The following is a 26,421-nucleotide window of genomic DNA, read 5'->3' on the forward strand; positions in this document are numbered from 1 at the left end:
CTTCTCGACCATCACCAATACACTTTTGGACAAATGGTCAAAATCCTATAAACACACTCCGCAACCTTGTGGACAGCCTTCCCGGAAGAGTTGAAGCTGTAATAGCTGCAGAAAATGGACCAACATCATACTGAACCCTATGGGTTAGGAATGGGATGGCACTTCAAGTTCATATGTGAGTCAAGACAGGTGGCAAAATAGTGTTTATTGGCCACACAAGTCTATAAGTCGTAGGTATACATATTGAAAATTGAACTATTTACGCTTGTGCTTGTGTTCATTCAAAAATGTAATAAAAAACTGAATTTGTTAAAGTTGTCTTCTTCGGTGCACGGCGGTCCTCTTTCCTTTTTCAGGGGCAGGGTCGATTGTCTTCGGCTTTGGGGCCGCATGGTGTGCATTTTGTCGTTTCTCCTCCATGATGAGGGTGAGTCCATAACTTGCTAAATAGGTCCTTGAATGATTGTGTGTGTGCATATGAGGTCATGCAGTCCTTCTCTAATAGTGAGGTGGACCCCACCCCCGGCGGAGCGCAGTGCAACGCCTGGGGGGGACAAGAACTGGTGAGTTGTTTTCTTTAATATTTAACAAGGATACCATGTTATGCAAAGGTGCACTTATAACACTTTTATAGACAAATTATACTATTTTTAACCGCGGTGGAGAGTGGGGCCGCACAAAAATATTTTCTACTTCCTGGAGGGGTGGGGGGGGGACGATACAGAAAATAATTGAGAAGCACTGATTCAATGTGAACAATGTCCTTGGTTCACCAGGAACTGTTCAACAATTTAATTGGTCTGATGTGACAAGACTCAATTAATTAGCAATAATGGAAGCTTGTGAACACCTAAAGAGCCATACATTTTGTACCACACAGGGTTCAAAGAGTAGGACTAAAATAGTGTCTTATAGTCCAGGAAATAAGATACATTGCCACACAAAGGGTTAGAAACCAGAGGATGACTTGGATGGAGATATTAATGATGCTGCTTAACAGATAACAATGTATGGAATTCCTGATAATGTAACTTCCTGTTGCTGCCCATTGGTGGAACACTTACATGTGTGGAAACTGTGACTCAAAGTCTAACATAATTTGTGTGTTCTGTTTTAATTTGTCATGGTTTTAGATTGTTCTTTTCTTGCGACAACCAGCTGATTCACTTCCTGTTGTGGACATTTCTGTTTATGGTACTTTATAGCAGGGGTGTCAAACATACGGCCCGCGGACCGGTTTTATCCGGCCTGCGGGATGAGTTTGCTGAGTTTAAAAAAAATGTGCCGGAATGTTTGAATGAAAGAAACTGCTGTTCTAAATGTGTCCACCAGATGTCGCAATAGCAATTCTTTGTAGATGTTACATATGTAAAAAAAACAAAAAAAAAACACGTTAGTGCACCAGTCGAGGAAAATGAGAAAACTACATAAATAACATCCTGTAATTTAATTTTGATATTCTTTTTAGTATCTTATAGGATTGAAACTTAACACCAATGAGTTGAACATTATCACATAATTTATTAAGAAAGTATAGATAACTACAAATAAAGACAATGCTATCAATCATAAAAAAACAACATACATTTGAACCCTAACCCATACTTAACAACCCTCCCGATTTTTTCCGGTAAACTCCCGGATTTCACTGCCCCTCCCGAAAATCTCTCGGGGCAACCATTCTCCCGAATTTCTCCCGAATTCCACCCGGACAACAATATTAAGGGGGCGCTTTAACGGCATGGCCTTTAGCGTCCTCTACAACCTATTGTCATGTCTGCTTTTCCTCCATACAAACAACGTGTCGGTCCAGTCACATAATTAATGCGGCTTTTGCAGACGCACATATGCGAATGCAATACATACTTGGTCAACAGCCATACAGGTCACACTGAGGGTGGCCGTATAAACAACTTTTAACACCGTCACAAATATGCGCCACACTGTAAACCCACACCAAACAAGAATGACAAACACATTTTGGGAGAATATCCGCACTGTAACACAAAATAAACACAACAGAGCAAATACCCAGAAACCTTTGCAGCACTAACTCTTCCGGGATGCTACTATAAACCTCTCCTGCTACCACCCAGATTCAAAATTAACACCAATGAGTTGACTAATTATTTTTTATTAGTAACCCTAACCCTTATATGTTCCCCTAGTGTCCAAATAACTCTAAATTAAGTCTTTTTTACTCTAATTAGCTACTAATTAATGGTGAATATATTCCCCATATTAAAGTGTTACCTATTTTTTTAATCTTGATAGATTTGAAAATTAACACCAATGAGTTGACTGATGAATATTATAACATCATTTATTCAGAAACTATAAATAACTACAAAAAAAGATAGATTACTATTAACCGCAACATGTAAGTGTAAAAAAAAAACATTTTAAACAAAGATAAGAATCTGAAGTTGTCTTTTTTTTTTAATTATTGTGATTTCACAATATGGTTTTAGCAGATTTTCCGTATTTTTCCTACAAGCGTAGTAATCATTTTTTAAAGTAAATTATTTGATGACCTCAAACAACAAGGCTTCAAACTGGTTTTCGCCTTTTGAAGGGTACTTGAAAAACTGTTAAAATTGGTCTTGAAACTCATTTTAAAAGTGCTTGAATTTGAGCCATGAAAAAGGTGTACGAACCCTGTGAACATTTCCACAAAAATGCTAACGACAACCATAGAAACATATTGTTGAATTCGTGTTTCTGATAACCTGTCCAGTGAATATATATATATATATATATATATATATATATATATATATATATATATATATATATATATATATATATATATATATAGATAGATAGATAGATAGATAGATAGATTCCATCGACTGGAGGACAAACCAGGTTCAAATAGGAGAAGGCTGATTGACACCAGGTGTGGCCAGGTGCCAAACAGCCGCAGCTGAGGGAAAACAGCGCTAAGGGAAAAAAACTGGAAACAGACAAAATAAGAGCGCTGACAGGAACTAAAACAGGAAATACTAAACACACAGAGGAAAAACTAAAACACAAACAAACTGTCAGTGGCAAGCCTGACTATTGTTGAATTCATATTTCCGATAACCTGTCTAGTGAATATATATGAACACATACTGAGATAGGAGCAGACCCAACAAAGCAACCAAGAGAGTGTAAAGATAAAAAATTAAGGAAAATAATGAAAAAGAAGGAAAATCTATTCTCAACAAAACTTATAGAGCTTCAGTTTCTTCGTGCTTTTAACTATATTCACAGGCTGTAAAGGAGTGGCTAAGGCAAAATGATGAATTCATTCACAATGCAAGGTGAAAGCCGATGTATTTACTTTGCAATTAATTTTTGCATATTTCTGGTAACATGTCCAGTGAATATATACACACATACTGAGACGATAAATATTATGGGTGTGGGAAAAAAATCGATTCAAATTTAAATTGCGATTCTCACGTTGTGCGATTCAGAATCGATTCTCATTTTTAAAAAATATATATATATATATTTTTTTATCAATCCAACAAAACAATACACAGCAATACCATAACAATGCAATCTAATTCCAAAACCAGACCTGACCCAGCAACACTCAGAACTGCAATAAACAGAGTAATTGAGAGAAGACACAAACACGACACAGAACAAACCAAAAGTAGTGAAACAAAAATGAATATTATCAACAACAGTATCAATATTAGTTATAATTTCAGCATAGCAGTGATTAAAAATCCCTCATTGACATTATCATTAGACATTTATAAAATATTTAAAAAAAGAATAGTGTCACAGTGGCTTACAATTGCATCGCATCTCATAAGCTTGACAACACACTGTGTCCAATATTTTCACAAAGATAAAATAATTAATAATGGTTCCTTTGATAATTAAAACAAATTTACATTATTGCAATCAGTTGATAAAACAGTGTCCTTTAAAATTATAAAAGCTTTATTTTAAAAATCTACTACTCTGCTAACATGTCAGCAGACTGGGGTAGATCCTGCTGAAATCCTATGTATTGAATGAATACAGAATCGTTTTGAATCGGAAAGATCGATTTATAATCAAATCGCGACTCCAAGAATCGATATTGAATCGAATCGTGGGACACCCAAAGATTCGCAGCCCTAATAGATTCCTTTAAAGGCCGAGAGAGACTCTTACCAGAGCAAAGTGGAGGTGTTAGTCCAGGGGTAGGGAACCTATGGCTCGCGAGCCAGTAGTGGCTCTTTTGATGACTTCATCTGGCTCTCGGATAAATCTGAGCTGACATTGCTTGACACGATAAGTAATGAATAATTCCGCTCGTTATCACAGTGTTAAAAATAACGTTCAAAATATAAAACATTCTCATGCTTTTTTATGTTCAAGAAGTTGCGTTATTGGTAAGAAGTAATGTATTTATCATTGGTTAGTGTGGGGGTTGTCCTCCTGGGGGTTCTTCAGACCACCAAGCACCGACATAAGAGCCTGTTTCAGGGTTAAAATATTTTTATTTTCCAATAAGTCTCTCAGTTGCTTTCCAGCAGTTGTCTTTCTCTCTTTCGTTCTCGCTCATGCTCTGGCTGCAGCCCCAAACCCGTCCCTCCTCCTGGCTGCTGCTTATAACAGAGCTAATTTCGAGGCCAGTCCTGGCAACACCCTGCTTTGCTGCAGGCCTGCAGGCCACTCCCCCTCCACAATTAGCCTCAGAATAACAATGTTATTACAAAGAATAACAGACCTATTATACTCTAGAAATGTTGGTCTTACTTAAAAATGCACGCGTTTAGTTGGGTTGGGTGTTAAAAAAAATATTATATGGCTCTTAGGGAAATACATTTTAAAATATTTGGCTTCTTGGCTCTCTCAGCCAAAAAGAGTTCCCGACCCCTGTGGTAGTCTATCAAGGTGAGTATGTGTTTGTCGTGTCCAAACAGGTTTAAGGTGTGGTGGGGGGGGATTATAGTTCTTAACGGAGACAAACTGGAACCATTAGTGGGCCTTTTGTTACCTGGCCAACCAGTGAAAGAACAGCTTGTCCTGGCACTTATTCACCGACTCTCTCAGCTATCTCGGCCGATCAAACAGATCAATCTGAGCCGGGGACCTGCAGAGTGTGGGTGAGATATTTTGTGTATTGTGTGTGTGTGTGTGTGTCTTTGCCGATGGTTTTAAGTCGTGGAGCTCTTTGGGGATAATTATGGCCCATTTTATCATCGCTGTGTTTGGATTTTGTTGTGGAACAAGCTGCCATTATGCACTTATGAGCATCCGTCACAGCTCACCTCAGCCCGCAGTGAAGACTTTCACTCCAAACGAACCAAGCAATCACAGCGGCAGCCGTCTGTGTCTCAATCCTCCTCGTAGTCAGACTGCTTTGGTCTCACCTCTCCCTTTCATGCGCCGGCTGCGCGGCTTCAAAGATGGCCGGATGAGCGAGCACGATCTCTCACTCCAATAAAAAGCCGGCTAGGCGGCTTCAAAGCACGGCATCAATCTTCCTTTTGCATTCGTCAAACTCTCTCACGTTCAATTCCGAAGCCATCATGGAGGACTCGCGGAGCCTTGAGGCGTCAGACTAGCTTTTAATCGACAGATGAAGCCCTGCATGGGATGTGTCTATTTGCTGGTTAACACCTGCAAATCATCGTCTAATACACCCCGTATAATGGTCCTCTCCTAATCTCGTTTTTTTGAAGAATGAATGAAGTCAATTAATTTATTTATTCCGGCAGACATATTTAGCAACACTTCATCACTCTTTGTAATTTGACAGAAGCAAGAATGCTTATCCCTTACACCAGTGGTTCTCAACCTTTTTTCAGTGATGTAGCCGCTGTGAACATTTTTTTTTTTGAGGGACAATGCCACATTTAAGTCGGAGAATAACTGCAACAAAGATCACAAAAAACAAGATTTGGAAAACGATATAGATCCAGATATAAATGTTTTCTCTCACATCAGTAATAATTGTTTTTATTACACAGATGAACAATATGATAGCAACATTAAAGGGGAACATTATCACAATTTCAAAAGGGTTAAAAAACTATAAAAAGCAGTTCCCAGTGGCTTGTTTTATTTTTCGAAGTTTTTTCCAAAATTTTACACCTCCCGGAATATCCCTAAAAAAAGCTTTGAAGGTCTTGATTTTTGCTATTTGCGATGCGACTGTCCATTTCCCTGTGACGTCATACAGGGCTGCCAATACAAACAACATGGCAGTTACCACTGCAAGATATAGCGACATTAGCTCGGATTCAGACTCGGATTTCAGCGGTTTAAGCGATTCAACACATTACGCATGTATTGAAACGGATGGTTGGAGTATGGAGGCAGATAGCGAGAACAAAATTGAAGAAGAAACTGAAGCTATTGAGCGACTAGCTATTGACGCTATTCGGCCATAGCATGGGTGTACCTAATGAAGTGGCCCATAGCATGGCTGCCTATTAGCATCGCCGGTAAAATGTGCGGACCAAACGATCAGGACTTTCGCATCTTGTGACACTGGAGCAACCTAAATATGTCGATTGGTAAGTGTTTTTTTCGCATTGAATGTGGGTATCTAGTTTCCAATGTACATACAGCTAGTGTAAATAGCATGTTAGCATCGATTAGTATAGCATGTTAGCATTGATTAGCTGGCAGTCATGCTGCGACCAAATATGTCTGATTAGCACATAAGTCAACAACATCAACAAAACTCACCTTTGTGATTTAGTTGACTTAATGAACATTTTTTTTAATTTAAGTACTCCCTAATCAGAGCAAAGCATTTTTGGTTGGAAAAAAGAGATAAAGAAGTAAAATACAGCACTATGTCATCAGTTACTGATTTATTAAATTGTATAACAGTGCAAAATATTGCTCATTTGTAGTGGTCTTTCTTGAAATATTTGGGAAAAAAAAGATATAAAAATAACAAAAAACTTGTTGAAAAATAAACAAGCGACTCAATTCTAAATAAAGATTTCTACACATAGAAGTAATCATCAACTTAAAGTGCACTCTTTGGGGATTGTAATAGAGATCCATCTGGATTCATCAACTTCATTCTAAACATTTCTTCACAAAAAATGAAATCTTTAACATCAATACTTATGGAACATGTCCACCAAAAAATCAACACTGAATATTGCATTGTTGCATTTCTTTTCACGGTTTATGAACTTACATTCATATTTTGTTGAAGTATTATTCAAGAAATACATTTATAAAGGATTTTTGAATTGTTGCTATTTTTAGAATATTAAAAAAAAATATCACATACCCCTTGGCATACCTTCAAGTACCCCCAGGGGTAAGCGTACCCCCATTTGAGAACTACTGCCCTCAACTGCAAAAATTCAGTGTTCAAAAACAACAACAACAAAAAAATACAGAAATGAGGGGTATTTAATTTGAACTAAACAAAATTATCCATCAATAGAACAAGAAAATTCTTTCCAAAACAAGTAAAATCAACTAAACTCAATGAACCCCAAAATACTTTAAAATAAGTATATTCTCACTAATAACAAGTGCACTTTTCTTGATAGGAAAAAAAAAAACTGACCTTTTTGCTTAATATGTTGAAAAATACCGTATATTACCAAATCAATCAATCAATCAATCAATCAATCAATGTTTATTTATATAGCCCCAAATCACAAATGTCTCAAAGGACTGTACAAACCATTACGACTACGACATCCTCGGAAGAACCCACATAAGGGCAAGGAAAACTCACACCCAGTGGGCAGGGAGAATTCACACCCAGAGGGACGCCAGTGACAATGATGACTATGAGAACCTTGGAGAGGACCTCAAATGTGGGCAACCCCCCCCCCCCCCTTCCCCCCCTTCTAGGGGACCGAAAGCAATGTATGTCGAGCGGGTCTAACATGATTCTGTGAAAGTTCAATCCATAGTGGCTCCAACACAGCCGCGAGAGTTCAGTTCAAAGCGGATCCGAGACAGCAGCGAGAGTCCCGTCCACAGGAAACCATCCCAAGCGGAGTCGGATCAGCATCGTAGAGATGTCCCCAAGCGATACACAGGCAAGCGGTCCATCCTGGGTCCCGACTCTGGACAGCCAGCACTTCATCCATGGTCATCGGACCGGACCCCCTCCACAAGGGAGGGGGGGGGGGGACAGAGGAGAAATAGAAAAGAAGCGGCAGATCAACTGGTCTAAAAAGGAGGTCAATTTAAAGGCTAGAGTATACAAATTATTTTTAAGGTGAGACTTAAATACACCGGAATGAGACCGGAATGAGAATCAGCACCTCCAAGTCCGAGTCCATGGTTCTCGCCCGGAAAAGAGTGGAATGCCATCTCCGGGTTGGGGAGGAGACCCTGCCCCAAGTGGAGGAGTTCAAGTACCTAGGAGTCTTGTTCACGAATGAGGGAAGAGTGGATCGTGAGATCGACAGGCGGATCGGTGCGGCGTCTTCAGTAATGCGGACGTTGTACCGATCCGTTGTGGTGAAGAAGGAGCTGAGCCGGAAGGCAAAGCTCTCAATTTACCGGTTGATCTACGTTCCCATCCTCACCTATGGTCATGAGCTTTGGCTCATGACCGAAAGGATAAGATCACGGGTACAAGCGGCCGAAATGAGTTTCCTCCGCCGGGTGGCGGGGCTCTCCCTTAGAGATAGGGTGAGAAGTTCTGCCATCCGGGACGAACTCAAAGTAAAGCCACTGCTCCTTCACATCGAGAGGAGCCAGATGAGGTGGTTCGGGCATCTGGTCAGGATGCCACCCGAACGCCTCCCTAGGTAGGTGTTTAGGGCACGTCCAACCGGTAGGAGGCCACGGGGAAGACCCAGGACACGTTGGGAAGACTATGTCTCCCGGCTGGTCTGGGAACGCCTCGGGATCCCCCGGGAAGAGCTAGACGAAGTGGCTGGAGAGAGGGAAGTCTGGGTTTCCCTGCTTAGGCTGTTGCCCCCGCAACCCGACCTCGGATAAGCGGAAGATGATAGATGGATGGACTTAAATACTAGCACATATTTCATGAAAAACATGTTTTTTTGTTATCGTCATTGTAAGAGGCCAAGATCACTTATATCAGAAAATAATTTTAATAAAACATTTCAATTGTTATGATGTCAGGTTTGGGACAGGTGTGACGCTGGTGTGGCCACGGTGTGCACGTCTGATGTTGCTCACATGTGCTCCACTGAATACTCAGGGAGTTTGTGCGTTTGCTCAAACACATGAAAAATTAGAGGGAACATTGGCTATAGGTAATGTTTGAGCCTTGAATGTGGAATTTCAGGACACCCCTGAGTTCTTGTGGACCATCTCTGAGTGAAAACAGACTCCGTATATTTGCAGGTAGAGCCTTTTGTGAGGCCATAAACACAACTTGAGGGCTACTGTATTTGATTGAATCACGTAGTTTAAGAAAATGACTCATTTATCACCGGGCCTTCAATGGAGCTTGTATAATTGGAGGAAAATCAAGTTTATGGGATTCTGCGTCATACATTGAAGGTCTACACTTCATTCCCTGCACACACACAAAGTGATATACACGCACATAATGTATGCACACATCTAGTTGCCTCCTAAATTTATTGCACAATAATTACTGGTGTTATTACTTGGCCTTTTAGTCTTAGTCATTTAGAGGTGAGTACATTATCAATTCGCTCCCCCCTTTTTCAGGCCCCAGCAGCCCAACAACTCGGGGCCTCTTAATTAGATTTGTAATTTCCCCCCCATTTTAACTGAACACCCACAAATTGCCCCCTGCCAGAGCTCAAAGACAAAATACATTTGATGTTAATTAAGCATAGTCATTCATTTCACACTCGGATGAAGGTTTGCACAGATATCCTGCAGCATTTGCACGTGACGAGGCGAGAGTTGTGGCAAGAGAAGCCACGGATGCGTCACCATGACGATGTATTGACTGTACCTTCTCGTAATTTCTTGAGCATTTGATAGCTTTCTCGCCGAGCTGCAAGAACGTCCCTACTTCCCCAGCCTGGTTGCGTTTGTTTTGTTTCCTCTCTTCCCCAAGCCCAACAGAGTCATAAAAAGAGTCCCTCGAATGTTGACAATTTGGGCGCTTTTTTTCATGGTTCTAGACAAGGGGTGTCCAACTCATTTTAGATCGGGGACCACTTGCAGAAAAATCTACTCTCAAGTGGGCCAGACTGGTATAATCACGGCACGAAAACTTAAAAATAAAGGCACCTTTAGTTTTCTTTGTTTAAAAATAGAACGAGCACATTCTGAAAATGTACAAATCATAATGTTTTTTGTTTTTTTTCTACACTTACATGTTGCGGTTAATATTTTTATTTGTCGTTATTTATACTTTCTGAATAAATTTTGTGATAATGTGCATAATGTAAACAAAAAATATCAAAATCAAATTAAAGAATGTTATTTATGTACTTTGCTCATTTTCCTCGACTGGTGCACTATCATGTGGTTTATATTTTTCTACATATGTAGCACCATCTACAAAGATACAAAGAATTACTATTGTGACATCTAGTGGACACATTTAGAACAGCAGTTTCTTTCATCAAAAATTTCAGCCTGCATGCATTTCCAAATTCTGGAACTATGAGGAGAGTATGGATCTCTTCAGTCAAATTGGCTCGCACAAAAATGGGACGGCCCAAACGAGAGAAGTGTAATTTGCGACAATCATTTTGTTGTCACGCCCATAAAATCATGTTTAGTTTTGTTTTTTGGACAATCGGTTCCTGTTTGCACTTCCTTGTTTGTTTTATCACCATGGCTACTCACTTTGCCCGCATGTCACGCACCTGTCCTCAGCTCTCACACCTGTTGTTAATTATCATAGCTATTATTTAAGCCACAGTTACCGGGTAGTCGGCTGGCAACTTCCCATATACCTCAACTGTCTTCATGCCATGCCATTGCTGTATGATCATTCTGTCCATGTCACAGTAAGTTTTTTGTTATTCATGCCACAGTGCAAGTGTTTTTGTTTCATGTTTATAGTTTGTAGCCTTTATGCTAGTCTTTTGTTTTTCATTAGTCAAGTTTGTTCTCCGCCATTGTGCGCGCCGTTCGTTTCCCCTTTTGTTAGTTATAGTGTTTAATAAATAAAGATGTACATGCATTCTCGCCTGGCTCGTGCCAATTACCCTTTGCGCCGAAGAAACAGTCCTAGTCACAGTCCTAGTCTTGACAGAAAATGCCAGCCGACTACCTGGTAACTGTGGCTTAAATAATAACTATGATAATTAACATGTGTGAGAGCTGAGGACAGGGGCTTGACATGCGGGCAAGGTGAAAGTCAATGAGTAGCTGTGGTGATAAAACAAACAAGGAAGTGCAAACATAGGAACCGATTTTCCAAAAAACAAAACAAAAACATGACAAAAACAAAACATGATTTCATGGGCGTGACATTTGTTGATTCTGACTTTAAAGAGGAAGGGTCTTGGTTAGAGTTTGGATGGAAATAAAAAAAAAAAAAAAAACTCAAGTCAAATTCCATTCCCAAAATCAGGAGCAGTCTCGAGGGGACACAGTATTATTCAAAACTTGCAGAAAAACGTGGAAAGAAGTGCAGTCAGGCGTAGAGAAAATGAAAGCAAGTCATAGTATTCTATTTTGTATCTTCTTCTACTGATGTTTTCCACAAGATGTTTGAAGAAATGCTAAAATACATGAGGAAACATGTTTTGGTGAGCAGGAAAGTCCAAAAATTTGAGATCATCTTTATATTTAATTTTGCTCATAATGTTAACTATATCTGTTTGGAAGTAAGCATTGACCTGATTAAAAATAACATGCAATAAAGTGACCAACATAATAGTTTTACATGCTTTTACCCTATGTGGGTAAATGGGCTCCACTTCTGTAGATCACATTCAGTCTGCCGATGGAAAGGGGGCGTTCCAAGTTACCAAATGTTATGAGAAATGGCGGCCATATCAATTTTCAGAAGCAACAATTAAAGTAAGAGAACTTGTTGAATTTTCGGTGAACTGGACGCTATGAGTCCCTTTTAAGGGGAATGGTTTTGAAGACACATATGTCACATCATGATGGAAAGGAGGCAGAGGATCCCAGAAGAATCCTTTCAAGAGAGCACGAAGGCATGAGAGCTAAAAAAAAATGTGTTCAACTCTCCAGGGGGATGATTCGACACCGGTCCTGGACTTTTTATGAGACAACTTAACAGGCAGGCATAAAGGAGTAATCCTGAACAGTTTTCCGAGCCACCTCACCTCTCAATGTGGAGGAGCAATGCCTTTACTCCAATTATCTCCCAGATAATGAAGCTTCCCTTTCTATGTGGAAAGGAGAGCCAGGCCACCCTATGAAGGAAGGTCATTTTGGCCGCTTGTACCCGCAATCTTGTTTCCCATCGTTAACCAAAGCTTGTGACCACAGGTGAGGGGAGTGACGTCTGTCGACTGGTAAATCGAAAGCTTCGGCTTCCGGCCAAGCTCCTTCTTTACCACAATGGACTGATAGAGTTTATATCCCTACGGACCTTGAACCAATCCAATCTTTCCTCACCCATGAGCTTTAAACTCCTCCACTTGGGGTAGGATCCCATCCCCACTCCGGAAAATATAGTCCGCCCTTTTCCGGGCCAAGAAGATGGAAAATGACCAGGACTTAGAGGTATCCTGGTCACTTCACACTCTGCTGCGAACCAATCCGATCCCCTCTGGACGAGTCCAAGCATCCCCTTCTTGAAAGTTGACTACTGTAACTACTACTAAACATTGCCTATAAAATCAGTGTTGTGTAGTCTCAGCTAAAATAAAAACAACTTGAATCTGTGGGGTCATGTTAACACTATTAGTCTTTAAAATAATATTCTAAGACCTAAGGGTCCATAACACTGAGGACCTTGAACCAATCCAGTCTTTCCTCACTCAAGAGCTTCAAACTCCTCGACCTGGGGCAGGACCTCATCCCCACTCCGGAGAGTATAATCCGCCCATTTCCGGGCCAAGAAAATGGAAAATGACCAGGACTTAGAGGTATCCTGGTCACTTCACACTCTGCTGCGAACCAATCCGATCCCCTCTGGACAAGTCCAAGCATCCCCTCCTTGAAAGTTGACTACTGTGAAAACATTGTCTATAAAATCAGTGTCATGTAGTCTCAGCTAAAATAAAAAATAACTTGAATCTGTGCGGTCATGGTAACACTATTAGACTTTAAAATGATATTCTGAGACCTAAGGGTCCATAACACTGAGGACCTTGAACCAATCCAGTCTTTCCTCATCCAAGAGCTTTAAACTCCTCCACTTGGGGCACGATCTCATCCCCAATACGGAGAGTATAGTCCGCCCTTTTCCGGGCCAAGAAAATGAAAAATGACCAGGACTTAGAGGTATCCTGGTCACTTCACACTCTGCTGCGAACCAATCCGATCCCCTCTGGACAAGTCCAAGCATCCCATCCTTGAAAGTTGACTACTGTGAAAACATTGTCTATAAAATCAGTGTCGTGTAGTCTCAGCTAAAATAAAAACAACTTGAGTCTGTGCGGTCATGTTAACACTATTAGTCTTTAAAATGATATACTAAGACCTAAGGGTCCATAAGACTGAGGACCTTGAACCAATTCAGTCTTTTCTCAACCAAGACCTTTAAACTCTTCCACTTGGGGCAGGATCTCATCCCCACTCCGGAGAATATAGTCCGCCCATTTCCGGGCCAAGAAGATGGAAAATGACCAGGACTTAGAGGTATCCTGGTCACTTCACACTCTGCTGCGAACCAATCCGATCCCCTCTGGACAAGTTCAAGCATCCCCTTCTTGAAAGTTGACTACTGTGACTACTACTAAACATTCCCTATAAAATCAGCTAAAATAAAAACAACTTGAATCCGTGGGGTCATGTTAACACTATTAGTCTTTAAAATGCTATTCTAAGACCTAAGGGTCCATAATACTGACATCTATTGATCCTTGCTGTCTATGCTAATATATCTATCGTCAGTTCTATATATAACTTATAAAGCCGGTCAACTAATTTGAGTCAATAAGTTGTCCCTCCCTTATGCTGACAGGGTGATGTGATGTATCAGCGGGGGGGTTGGGGGTGCACCGGGAGCTGATGGACTGCCGTGACCTTTCTCAGCTGATAGCATTTGATGACCACTGTGCATCACTTGGCTCCAATCGATACAGCCATGACGAGGCTAAGTGACGTGCATGAGGAAAGGGTCGCTGTGCATGCTGTCTGTACAAAATCTGTTAAGATTATGTCAGAGCCTGCAAAACGTGTGGGACAGGAATACCACAAATACGGTATTCCCAAACTGCCAAAAAGTCTTCCAAAATCCGTGTACAAAATACTAAAGCATGCGGTCGTTGAAAAACTCATCCTGAGACCAAATCAAAAATTGATCGGCATGTTGTTTTATAGAATAATTTTAATGCCTATAATCTGTGTCTCAATACATGAATGCGACCCTGTTAATCAAACATTTTTAGCATGATAGAGCTGAAATCATAGATATAAAGTAGGTAGAATACTCGGTACTTCTGCATAAGTCCTCTTTAACAGACATGTTTAGTGACGTGCTTTCATGGCCGCCAAATTGGTAGGGGGAAGGTTTCCATTTAAGCCAATACATGTTACTTGAATACAAATCATAACTTGCTCAAATCTCAACCGATTTTCAATTCATCTATCCATCCATCCTCTTCCGCTTATTCAGGGTTTCTTTTGCGGGGGCAGCAGTCTAAGCAAAGAAGCTCAGACTTCCCTCTCTCCAGCTACTTCGTCCAGGTCCACCTGGGGGATCCCAAGGTGTTCCCAGGCCAGCCAGGAGACATAGTCTCTCCAAAGTGTCCTGGGTCCTACAAGGATCGGTTCTGTAGCGGAGTGTGGAGCTACTGGGATGACAGTCAGCACCTCTAATTCTGAGTTCATGGTTCTTGCCCGGAAAAGGGTGGGGGTGTCGTCTCCAGGTTGTGAAGGAGATCCTGCTCCAAGGAGGTGTTCAATTACGTTGGGGTCTTTTTCACGAGTGGGGGATGAGTTGATCATGAGATCAACAGTGTGGTGCGGCGTCAACAGTTATGCGGACTCTGCATCGGTCCATTGTGGTGAAGAGGGAGCTGAACTGGAAGGGGGTCTTACACGGATCAGTTTGTAGCAGAGTCTGAAGCTACTGGGATGACAATCAGGACCTCTAACCCTAAGTCATGGTTCTTGCCCGTAAAAGGGTGGGGTGTCGTCTCCAGGTTGCGAAGGAGATCCTGCTCCGAGGAGGTGTTTAAGTATGTTGGGGTCTTTTTCACGAGTAAGGGATGAGTAGATCATGTGATCGACAGTGTGGTGCGGCGTCAACAGTGATGCAGACTCTGCATCGGTCCGTTGTGGTGAAGAGGGCGCTGAAAGAAGGGGGTCCTATGCGGATCAGTTTGTAGCTGAATGTGAAGCTACTGGGATGACAATCAGGACCTCTAACCCTAAGTCATGGTTCTTGCCCGTAAAAGGGTGGGATCTCGTCTCCAGGTTGCGAAGGAGATCCGGCTCCGAGGAGGTGTTTAAGTACGTTGGGGTGTTTTTCACGAGTAAGGGATGAGTACATCATGTGATCGACAGTGTGGTGCGGCGTCAACAGTGATGCAGACTCTGCATCAGTCCGTTGTGGTGAAGAGGGCGCTGAGAGAAAGGGGTCCTATGCGGATCAGTTTTTAGCTGAGTGTGAAGCTACTGGGATGACAATCAGAACCTCTAACCCTAAGTCATGGTTCTTGCCCGTAAAAGGGTGGGGTGTCGTCTCCAGGTTGCGAAGGAGATGCTGCTCCAAGGAAGTGTTCAAGTACATTGCGGTCTTTTTCACGAGTAAGGGATGAGCGGATCATGAGATCGACATGCGGTGCGGTGTCGACAGCGATGCGGACTCTGCATCGGTCCATTGTGGTGCAGAGGGAGCTGAACTGGAAGGGGGTCCTACACGGATCAGTTTGTAGCTGAGTGTGAAGCTACTGGGATGACAATCAGGACCTCTAACCCTAAGTCATGTTTCTTGCCCGTAAAAGGGCGGGGTGTCGTCTCCAGGTTGCGAAGGAGATCCTGCTCCAAGGAGGTGTTCAAGTACGTTGGGGCCTTTTTCACGAGTAAGGGATGAGCAGATCATGTGATCGACAGTGTGGTGCGGCGTCAACAGTGATGCAGACTCTGCATCAGTCCGTTGTGGTGAAGAGGGCGCTGAGAGAAAGGGGTCCTACGCGGATCAGTTTGTAGCTGAGTGTGAAGCTACTGGGATGACAATCAGAACCTCTAACCCTAAGTAATGGTTCTTGCCCGTAAAAGGGTGGGGTGTCGTCTCCAGGTTGCGAAGGAGATCCTGCTCCAAGGAGGTGTTCAAGTACATTGGGGTCTTTTTCATGAGTAAGGGATGAGCGGATCATGAGATCGACATGCGGTGCGGCGTCGACAGTGATGCGGACTCTGCATCGGTCCATTGTGGTGAAGAGGGAGCTGATCTGGAAGGTGGGTCCTACACGGATCAGTTCGTAGCATAGTGTGAAGCTACTGGGATGACAATCAGCACCTTTAAGTCTGAGTTCATGGTTCTTGCCCGGAAAAGGGTGGGGTGTCGTCTCCAGGTTGCGAAGGAGATCCTGCTCCAAAGAGGTGTTAAAGTACGCCGGGGTCTTTTTCACGCTTAAGGGATGAGCGGATCATGAGATCGACCTGCAGTGCGGCGTCGACAGCGATGCGGACTCTGCATCGGTCCATTGTGGTTGAGAGGGAGCTGAGCTGGAAGGGGGTCCTACGCAGATCAGTTTGTAGTTGAGTGTGAAGCTACTGGGATAACAACCAGGACCTCTAACCCTAAGTCATGGTTATTGCCCCTAAAAGGGTGGGGTGTCGTCTCCAGGTTGCGAAGGAGATCCTGCTCCAAAGAGATGTTCAAGTACTTTGGGGTCTTTTTTACAAGTAAGGGATGAGCGGATCATGAGTTCGACATGCAGTGCAGCGTCAACAGTGATGCGGACTCTGCATCGGTCCTTTTTGGTGCAGAGGGAGCTGAGCTGGAAGGCAAAGCTCTCAATTTACCGGTCAATCTACATTCTTATTCTCACCTATGGTCATGAGCTATGGGTTGTTACTGAAAGGACAAGATCACGGGTACAAGCTGAAAGGCTGAAATGAGTTTCCTACTTCGGGTGGCGGGTCACTCCCTTAGGGTGAGAAGCTCTGTCATTTGGTACCAAAAATATTGGTATCCGGACAACCCCATGTGCAGTGTAAACGGGGGCCTTATTTACATTATTTTTGTTATTTTTAAAGGGAAATATCAAAATGTCACTAGCTGCAGGTTTTGCAACGATAGACTGTATTAAGAACTACACTTTAAACATATTTATTTAGATATAATTTAGTTATTTTTTTTCATCTATTTTAAATACATACGCTCCACTGTCAACACGTTCTATTATATTGTTTTGAAATTACTGTTAATCTATAATAGTTTTTCTCTTCAATAATAATTCAAACAATAATTTCACAATGACACATTTTAAAGGTGTAATTATAATACCATACTGTGATACCGTGAAATTGTGATATTTTTGCCTCAGGTTATCATACAGTCCAATTCTTGTTCCGGCCCTTGCCTAGTCCTAATATAAATGTTCAATAATTAAATTTAAAAGGTATTAAATAGAACTACTTAATGTAATCACACATTAGTGTGTCGCAGCTACAAAGCTCACTTCAAACACCAATAGCGGAATCGTAAATTCACAACCGGCTGTAATGTTATTTAAAACAAATATGCCTTTGGCTAAAAAAAAAAAAAGCTTTTGCGATATCAGGCATCTGAGGCCGCGACAATCACGCAAAAAGCCAATGAAATCCCGGAGGAACGGAGTACTGGATGCATACTACTCTCGTCATTCATTTACATTTCTCTTCTTTATTGGAATTCCCATTAAAGTCACGCTATCAACATGACTGACAGTGGAACCAGCACGCCTACACACTCCAGTGAAAACACTCACTCTGTCAAGGTTTATTGTGATGAACTGAGCTCTATTTCTGGTGGAAATGTGAGTTCCCACTCAGTATGTTGATGCAGGTAGCTATGCATATAGTGTGCATTTTTACGGCACTAACGTGTTTTGTTGGCTTCAAGTGTTCAGTACATGTTCAGGTTTTAGTGCAAACACATTTTCATTTACCTTGTTTTTCGGGCTGTAAGCCACTAGTTTTTTTTCTTACGCTATGAACCCTGCGGCTTATAAAACGGTGCAGCTAACTTATATTTTTTTCTTTGCTAACGGTCGTAATATTTTTTATTCAACAAATGTCTGTCTTGGCCCTGTGATGAGGTGGCGTCTTGTCTAGGGCAGTGGTTCTCAAATGGGGGTACACGTACCCCTGGGGGTACTTGAAGATATGCCAAGAATACGTGAGATTTTTTTTTAAATACTTTGAAAATAGCAACAATTAAAAAATCCTTTATAAACATATTTATTGAATAATACTTCAACAAAATATGAATGTAAGATCATAAACTGTGAAAAAAAATACAACAATGCAATATTCAGCGTTGACAGCTAGATTTTTTTGTGGACATGTTCCATAATTATCGATGTTAAAGATTTATTTTTTTAAAGAAATGTTTAGAATTAAGTTCATGAATCCAGATGGATCTCTATTACAATCCCCAAAGAGGGCTCTTTAAGTTGATTACTTCTATGTGTAGAAATCTTTATTTATAATTCAATCACTTGTTTATTTTTCAATTAGTTTTTAGTTTTTTTATATCTTCTTTTCCAATTATTTCAAGAAAGACCACTACAAATGAGCAAAATTTTGCACTGTTACACAATTTAATAAATCAGAAACTGATGACATAGTGCTGTGTTTTACTTCTTTATCTATTTTTTTCAACCAAAAATGATTTGCTCTGATTAGGGGGTACTCGAATTAAAAAAATGTTCACAGGGGGTACATCACTGAAAAAAGGTTGAGAACCACTGGTCTAGGGTGTACCCGGCCCTGGGATAGGCTTAAGCAACCCCCACAACTCCATAAGGGACAAGCGGTAGAATATGGATGGATGGAAATGGTTTTCAACACAAACACTGAAAAGGTGTTATGTTTTACTAAGGACTGAGGGGAGGTGACGGCAACAGACACCAGAGGATGTGTATAGTTCTATTTATTATATATAAACACTATATATAATGAAAAAACACCCATCCTTCCATTTTCTACTGCTTGTCCCTTTTGGGGTTGCGGGGGGTCAACACAGATAGACAGACAACATTCACACTCACATTCACACACTGGGGTCGATTTAGTGTTGCTAATCCATCCATCCATCCATTTTCTACCGCTTATTCCCTTTCGGGGTCACGGGGGGCGCTGGCGCCTATCTCAGCTACAATCGGGCGGAAGGCAGGGTACACCCTGGACAAGTCGCCACCTCATCGCAGGGCCAACACAGATAGACAGACAACATTCACACTCACATTCACACACTGGGGTCGATTTAGTGTTGCTAATCCATCCATCCATCCATTTTCTACCGCTTATTCCCTTTCGGGGTCACGGGGGGCGCTGGCGCCTATCTCAGCTACAATCGGGCGGAAGGCAGGGTACACCCTGGACAAGTCGCCACCTCATCGCAGGGCCAACACAGATAGACAGACAACATTCACACCCACATTCACACACTGGGGTCGATTTAGTGTTGCTAATTAACAAACAATAATTAAAATAACCAAGGAAATGGAGCGTGACAAAATCCAATATTGTGTATAAGGTAAGACTATTTGTGTAGTTGTTGAGTGTTACTGTAAATGTTGAACGAGAGGGAAGGAATACGGAAATCCGTGGGGCAGGCAGACGATCAAAGGCTTTGAGAGAAATGTGTCCAAGCGGAAGTTCGAGAAACCAAAAGGGCAGTCCAGGAGGCAAGGGGAACAACAGAGGATCACAGGAGAAAAATGGGAAGCGAAAGGTACAGAAGACTATACTCCAGCACAGCATGGCAGGTTGTGCGGGCTTAAGAAGGCAGCATGTTCATCCCAGGCAGGTGTGCTGATTTCCGATTGATTGGGCTTCACGGTGGGAGAGGGGTTATTCTGTCTGCCTCACAATACGAAGGTCCTGAGTAGTCCTGGGTTCAATCCCGGGCTCGGGGTCTTTCTGTGAGGAGTTTGCATGTCCTCCCCGTAGATGCGTGGGTTCCCTCCGGGTACTCCGGCTTCCTCCCACCTCCAAAGACATGCACCTGGGGATAGGTTGATTGGCAACAATAAATTGGAATGTGACTCCAAAGGGAATAAGCGGTAGAAAATGAATGAATGGATGGATGCAGCCATGCGGAAGTGCGCCCGCAGCGGGACCGCCCGTGGTGCTGTCACTGGAGCGCACAGATGGATGAGTGGCAGTGGAAAGAGTCCGAGCCGTAACAAAAGGTGTGCCATTGTTTGTGCTATGGCATCATCTTTGGGGCGACTTCGCTTGCTGCAAGTGCTGCGGGTTGAAAATTGACTTCCTGTTTCTTGCCTTGAACCGGAAGTATATCCTGTTTTGTCGACTATTCGTCCATAGCGTATCTACTCATTTGGATTCTTCAAAAAACTTACTTGCGGTGACGTGAGAAGGTCACCCTGTTTATGACCACTCTGTTTCATGCCTGTTTCATGTCATAGTTCATGCTGCCCTTCTCATGTCACCGCGAGTACGTTTTTTTTGTTTATCAATGCCACTCTTTCGTTTCTATCCCCTTGTTTTGCCTTTTTTGTTTTCTTAACCAAGTTTGTTCTCCGCCTTGTGCGCGCCTTTTGTTTGCACTTTTTCCTAGTAATAAATTACTATGAAGTTCCTTTGCATTACGGGAAAACAAACCACACCATAGTCCGCGTTACAACAGACGGCGACAAAACTAGGGAGTAAAAAACCAGGAAGCGATGGAGTCTTAAACAAAACAGAACATAACTAAAAAAAACATGATCACAAGACATGACAGTACTCAACATAAGTGAATCTTCAAATGACGCAGGGCTGGTTTCCAACAGACTTGGTATCGAAACCGATGGCCTCTGCTCACAGAAGGTACACTGCAGAAACTGAAACCTAAGTAAGATTAAATATCTCAAATAAGGGTGATATTTGCTTATTTTCTGTCTGATAAGATCATTCTTCTCACTAAACATATTTTATGTTAGTGTTTTACTTGTTTCAAGGGTTTTGGTCCTAAATGATTTCAGTCATCAACACTCACAAGTATGTAACTACTTTTTTAACGTATTCATTTCTTACTTCAAGAATGAACAAAAAAACATGATGCCGAGCGCATATCAATATGTGAAGATAAGGGCACTAGCATTGTTAAGGTTTTAACTGAGGGAGTGACGACAAACGGACACCAGGTGGCAGTAATGTCAAAAGATTTATTTTATATATAGTAAATATATATATAATAAACAATATAAAATAAACTAAGGAAATGGAGTGTGGACGAGATCCAAAAGTGTATGTGGTGTGAGGCTATAAGTGTGATTAGCTGAGGTGTGTGTTACCAAATGTTGTGAAGAAACGAAGAACACGGAAGTCTGTGGGGCAGGCAAAGGATCCAGGGCAAACTAGAGGCGTCGTGAGAAAACGTGTCCAAGCGGGATGTCGAGAATCCAAAAGGGCAAGGGGAACAACAGGGGATCACAGGAGAACACGGGGAGCGTCATGTACAGAAGACTGTACTCCGGCGCCGGTATGCCACGTCGTCCAGGCTTATGAAGGCAGGTCCTTCATTATGGGCAGGTGTTGTGATTGTGAATGATTACAGCTGGCGGCTGCTACAGGGCGGAGACACGCGCAGCTCGTCCCTGGCCGTGCACGCCCGTGGGCGTGTCCCGAGGTGCGCACAGGCGTTGGCAGTAGTCTGAGCCGTAACAAGCATTTGCTTGATTTAAGAATATTTTTCAACATATTGAGCAAAAAGGTCTCTTTTTTTTTCTACCAAGAAAAGTGCACTTATTAGTAAGAATATACTTTATTTTAACCTTCGTCTTGTGTTAGGGTCGGCACCGACCCGTTTTAGTTTTTCAATGCTTAGAAAGAACCACATACATGTATTTTTTTGCCTCAAGGCTTTTTGACTTTGTCAGGAACCTCTATTTCAACAAAATAAAACTTTCTTTTTTATCATTATTAATTTTTTCACTAAATTATAAAATGCTTTGTTTGAAATTATGACCTTGGTGTTGTTCGGGTCTGTTTCGACCCAGTTATAAAATTAAGATTATCGAGCAATGATTCGAGCCAAAACTGAACACAATGAAAGCCAGCTCTTCTGCCAATCATGTGAACTTTTGGGGATTCTCGTTTTACCTTTTTATCCAGTACAAAAACTAACAGACGGGCATGTCCAGACATGTGAGGTCAATTCAGTATAAAATTTATAAAAATGAAAAAATAAATAAAACAAATTTATGTACGCGATTTGTTCTAATAACCCTCAGTAATAGTCAGGTAACACAACAACTTTTTATTTATTTGTACGATTCTCTTGAGGTTTATGTTTACCATTTTTAAAATTGAAATCGAGGGGTGTACTGACAAAAAAAAGGCCCAGTGGTCCACACCAAAAATATCGAAACCAATATTTTCATGGATAAAGAAGCCTAACAAGGTAACCAAGAGATGAGAAACAAATTGGATGATAGTTGTTTTTAGTGTATTTTACAGCTGATTTAAGACATGGCTCAAAACTGACCCGTTACCATAAGAGATGGTAACAGAAATCTAACACAAGAGGAAGGTTAAGGTATTTTTGGGTTCATTGAGGTTAGCTAGTTTTACTTGTTTTGGAAAGTCTTGACAAGCTGAATTTTCTTGTTCTTTTGGCAGATAATGTTGCATAGTTCAGATAAAATACCCCTCATTTTTTTTATTTTTTTTTTCTGGTTTTAGAACACTGACTTTTTGCAGTGTAGCACACCTGTGGTGAGAGCATGGAGGGTCCAAATTAAATATAAATCGTTTGCTATTTCATACACTCTGACTCCATGTCAAATGGAGAAAAAAGGAACACCGTGCACGTATATGTTGTGATCCTCGGCCGGGTTCCTTGTCTCCCCCCCATGCAACGTACCGGTCGACACATTCCCACGGAAGTCGGTCATCAACAAGAAAGTGGGAAAGCAAAATTGGTGTCTTTTTTTTTTTTTTTTTTTTTAAAGAATATGTCATCTTTCCAGCTGTGAAGAGGAGCACTTTTATAGCTTATGATGGCAATCTCGCAGGGGAGCAGCTAATGAAGCAAATTAGAGCAGAGAGGTGGCGTGGATTTGGAATGCCTGAAATTGGCACCCCTGGACGCTCGTCAAGCAATTAGCGCTATTTGGATGTAATTTTATGGTAATCCCAATCATTTCCGGACCCATTTTGTTAATTTCATGCATTGGGGAAGCGACTTTGAAGGGTCCACGGGAAAAGACGGATAGCACACGGCGCCGTTCGCGCAAACTCGGTGTCCAACAATGAAATGAACAGGATGCGTCGGTGCTTAAAGGCCTACTGAAACCCACTACTACCGACCACGCAGTCTGATAGTTTATGGACATCTGTGTTGCTGAATCTTTTGCAATCTGTTCAATTAATAATGGAGACGTCAAAGAAGAAAGATGTAGTGGGACGCGGTGTATTGCGGCCGCTTTTAGCAACACAAACACAGCCGGTGTTTCCTTGTTTACATTCCCGAAAGATGACGGTGAAGCTTTACTATGGAACAGAGTGGTCAAGCGTACATGGTTCCCTACCACATGTCAGACGGCAGGTTTCAGTGAGAAAATGGTGGTAATAAGTCGGCTCTTACCGTAGACATGAGCGCAGAGCTTGCGTCGTTCCTCCTGCACCTTCCAAAGAGGCAGCTGCGAATCTCTTGCCTCCTTCCACCGGCCGCCCCCGACCGTCGGATGCTTCCACCGTGGAGGAGGGAAAAAAAAAAAAAATCTCAGCCTGGCCCCAACGGCTGCTTATGCCTCGTCGAGGAACGTGGCTTCCCTCGGAGACATTGGCGGTCACCACACCCGTGGCCACACTCCTCCGACTTTCAGGTTGTAGAGGTACGACCATATAGTCTCACTAAAACACTAGTAACACAATAAGCATATAGGGGATTTTCCAGAATTATCCTAGTAAATGTGTCTAATAACATCTGAATCGCTCTGCAGTATATTTTTTTTTTGTTTTTGTTTTTTCCTAGGCTTTCACTCTCACTTTCCTCATCCACGAATCTTCCATCCTCGCTCAAATTAATGGGGAAATTGGCGCTTTCTCGGTCCGAATCGCTCTCGCTGCTGGTGGCCGTGATTGTTAACAATCTGAGGATGTGAGGAGCTCCACAACCCGTGACGTCACGCGCACATCGTCTGCTACTTCCGGTACAGGGAAGGCTTTTTTATTAGTGACCAAAAGTTGCAAACTTTATCGTCGATGTTTTCTACTAAATCCTTTCAGCAGAAATATGGCTATACCGCAAAATGATCAAGTATGACACATAGAATGGACCTGCTATCCCCGTTTAAATAAGAAAATCTAATTTTAGAAGGCCTTTAAAAAGCTCCTTTGAGTCATTGAGCAAATAATTGGCTGTTACATATGAATGAGTGTTCAACTTTCAATTATTGCACATGGACGCAATGGTGTTTATGTGGCGCCTAAGTGGGGGGAGGGTGTTGTATTTGAGAAATAATGACGTTTGATGTGAAGGTATGAGGCAGTGACGTGCGGTGAACTAAACACCAGGTGAGGCATACATACTTTTTTTATTTTTTTATTTATTTTACTTAAATTCATATGTGCAGCTCTAGTCATTGTTGATCTAGGTTGCACATTAGAGTTACAGGGAAAAACGGAGTTATTCGCTTTTATGAAAAGGTTATCATAATGGTATTATGATATGATAAATGGGTCCAAAAACTATTTGATAAAGTTATTAAATACTTTTTGGTCCCATTTGCGTTTAACACAATAAATCAAGTATTGTGAGTGTATATTACCTTTCTGTATTTGTATCTGAAGCAGCAATAGCTATCCTCCATAAAAAACATATTTTGTATGATCACATTCATTTTGTCTTAAAGTCCACTTCAGAGAAGTATTTCATCTTGGATACAGTATATAGTCCTCCATATTGGCAGAAACATTGATTTAATTCAATTTAATTCCAAGAAATTAAACAATATTTTTGCATCTGAGAAAAAACACCCACAAACGCTGGCTTACTCTAATAAAAATGCCTTGTTTGTTATAGATACAGTAAAGAGAAAAAAATGCTGGCTTCCGCTGGAGAGACCTGTTTCTGCTAGCTTGAGCGAGTCAGAGTACTGCTGAGGCATTGAACTGCAAGTTGACAATATATCGCCCCCTGCCTTGAGGCAGAGGTACTTGCTGCCTCAAGACTGTCAGGCTTGTCCCTGACAGTTTGGCTATGTTTTAGTTTTTCCTATGCCTTTATCTTTGTTTCCTGTCAGCGCTTTGATTTTGTCTTTATTTCCTGCTTGTTTCTCTGAGTGCCGTGTACCCTCAGCTGCGGCTGATTGTCACCTGGCCACACCTGTTTTCAATCAGCCAGGCACTATTTATACCGGCTTTCTCCTCCAGTCAGGGCTGGAGTATTGTCATTCATACTTGTGGTTGAACCTGTAGCTGTTTGCAGCGTGCTGTCTTTTTGTTCCTAGTTCCTGTTTGCTGGATCCTGTTTCCCGTTTCTGGTTTGTGTTTTTTTTTTCCTATATTTGATGGACATTAAATCATATTTTCCTTTCCAATGCCTGCCCTGCCGCCTTCTCTGCATCTTGGGGTTTGTCACCAACAATATGTGACAAAGTCCTGCCTTTTCCACGTGGCAACAAGCATGCGCCCCTCGCACGCACCCCCAATACACAGTGTGTAGCCATGGAGGCACCGCCTGTGTCTGCCTCACTTCTCATCTGCGGCATTGTTTTGATCAGGAAACATGGAATTTCCGCGATTTTGACCATTAAAATTATCAAAATATACAGGAACCACACCAAAATCACATATTAAAACTTATTTTATTTTATTACTTTGTTTTGGAACATCTCATGGTTAAGCCACCTGACAGCACGTCACAGGTATGAGGCCAACTGTTTTGTATTCCTGCAAAGTCGTCCAATGCATGTTCATATCCAGGCGTAGTCCTGCTCACACCAGCTGCATTAAGAGTTCTCTGTATGCTGTACATAAATAATCATTCTATAAAAATATATCTGTTCAGGCTGGGGTTTATGAGGCAAGATGTCTAGGACAGCACAGCTTTTTCATTGTTGTGCTCCAGACATAAAAGCAAAGATGCATTGTGGCGGATTTTATTTCATGTGCTAATTAGAATCACGCAATGCTACGGAAGTACACTATATCGCCAAAAGTTTTGGGCCACCTACCTTGACTCACATATGAACTTGAAGTGCCATCCCATTTCTA

At 41.7% G+C, this 26,421-nt stretch overlaps 1 protein-coding gene across 1 annotated transcript in view; it reads left to right on the plus strand.

The window, feature by feature from the left end:
- LOC133544058 (neural cell adhesion molecule 2-like) overlaps positions 1-26,421 on the plus strand; it is a 744,172-nt gene that overhangs the window by 307,644 nt on the left and 410,107 nt on the right. The window lies entirely within an intron of this gene.

The sequence above is a fragment of the Nerophis ophidion genome, linkage group LG27 (genome assembly GCF_033978795.1).
Source record: "Nerophis ophidion isolate RoL-2023_Sa linkage group LG27, RoL_Noph_v1.0, whole genome shotgun sequence".
Classification (NCBI taxonomy): Eukaryota; Metazoa; Chordata; class Actinopteri; order Syngnathiformes; family Syngnathidae; genus Nerophis; species Nerophis ophidion.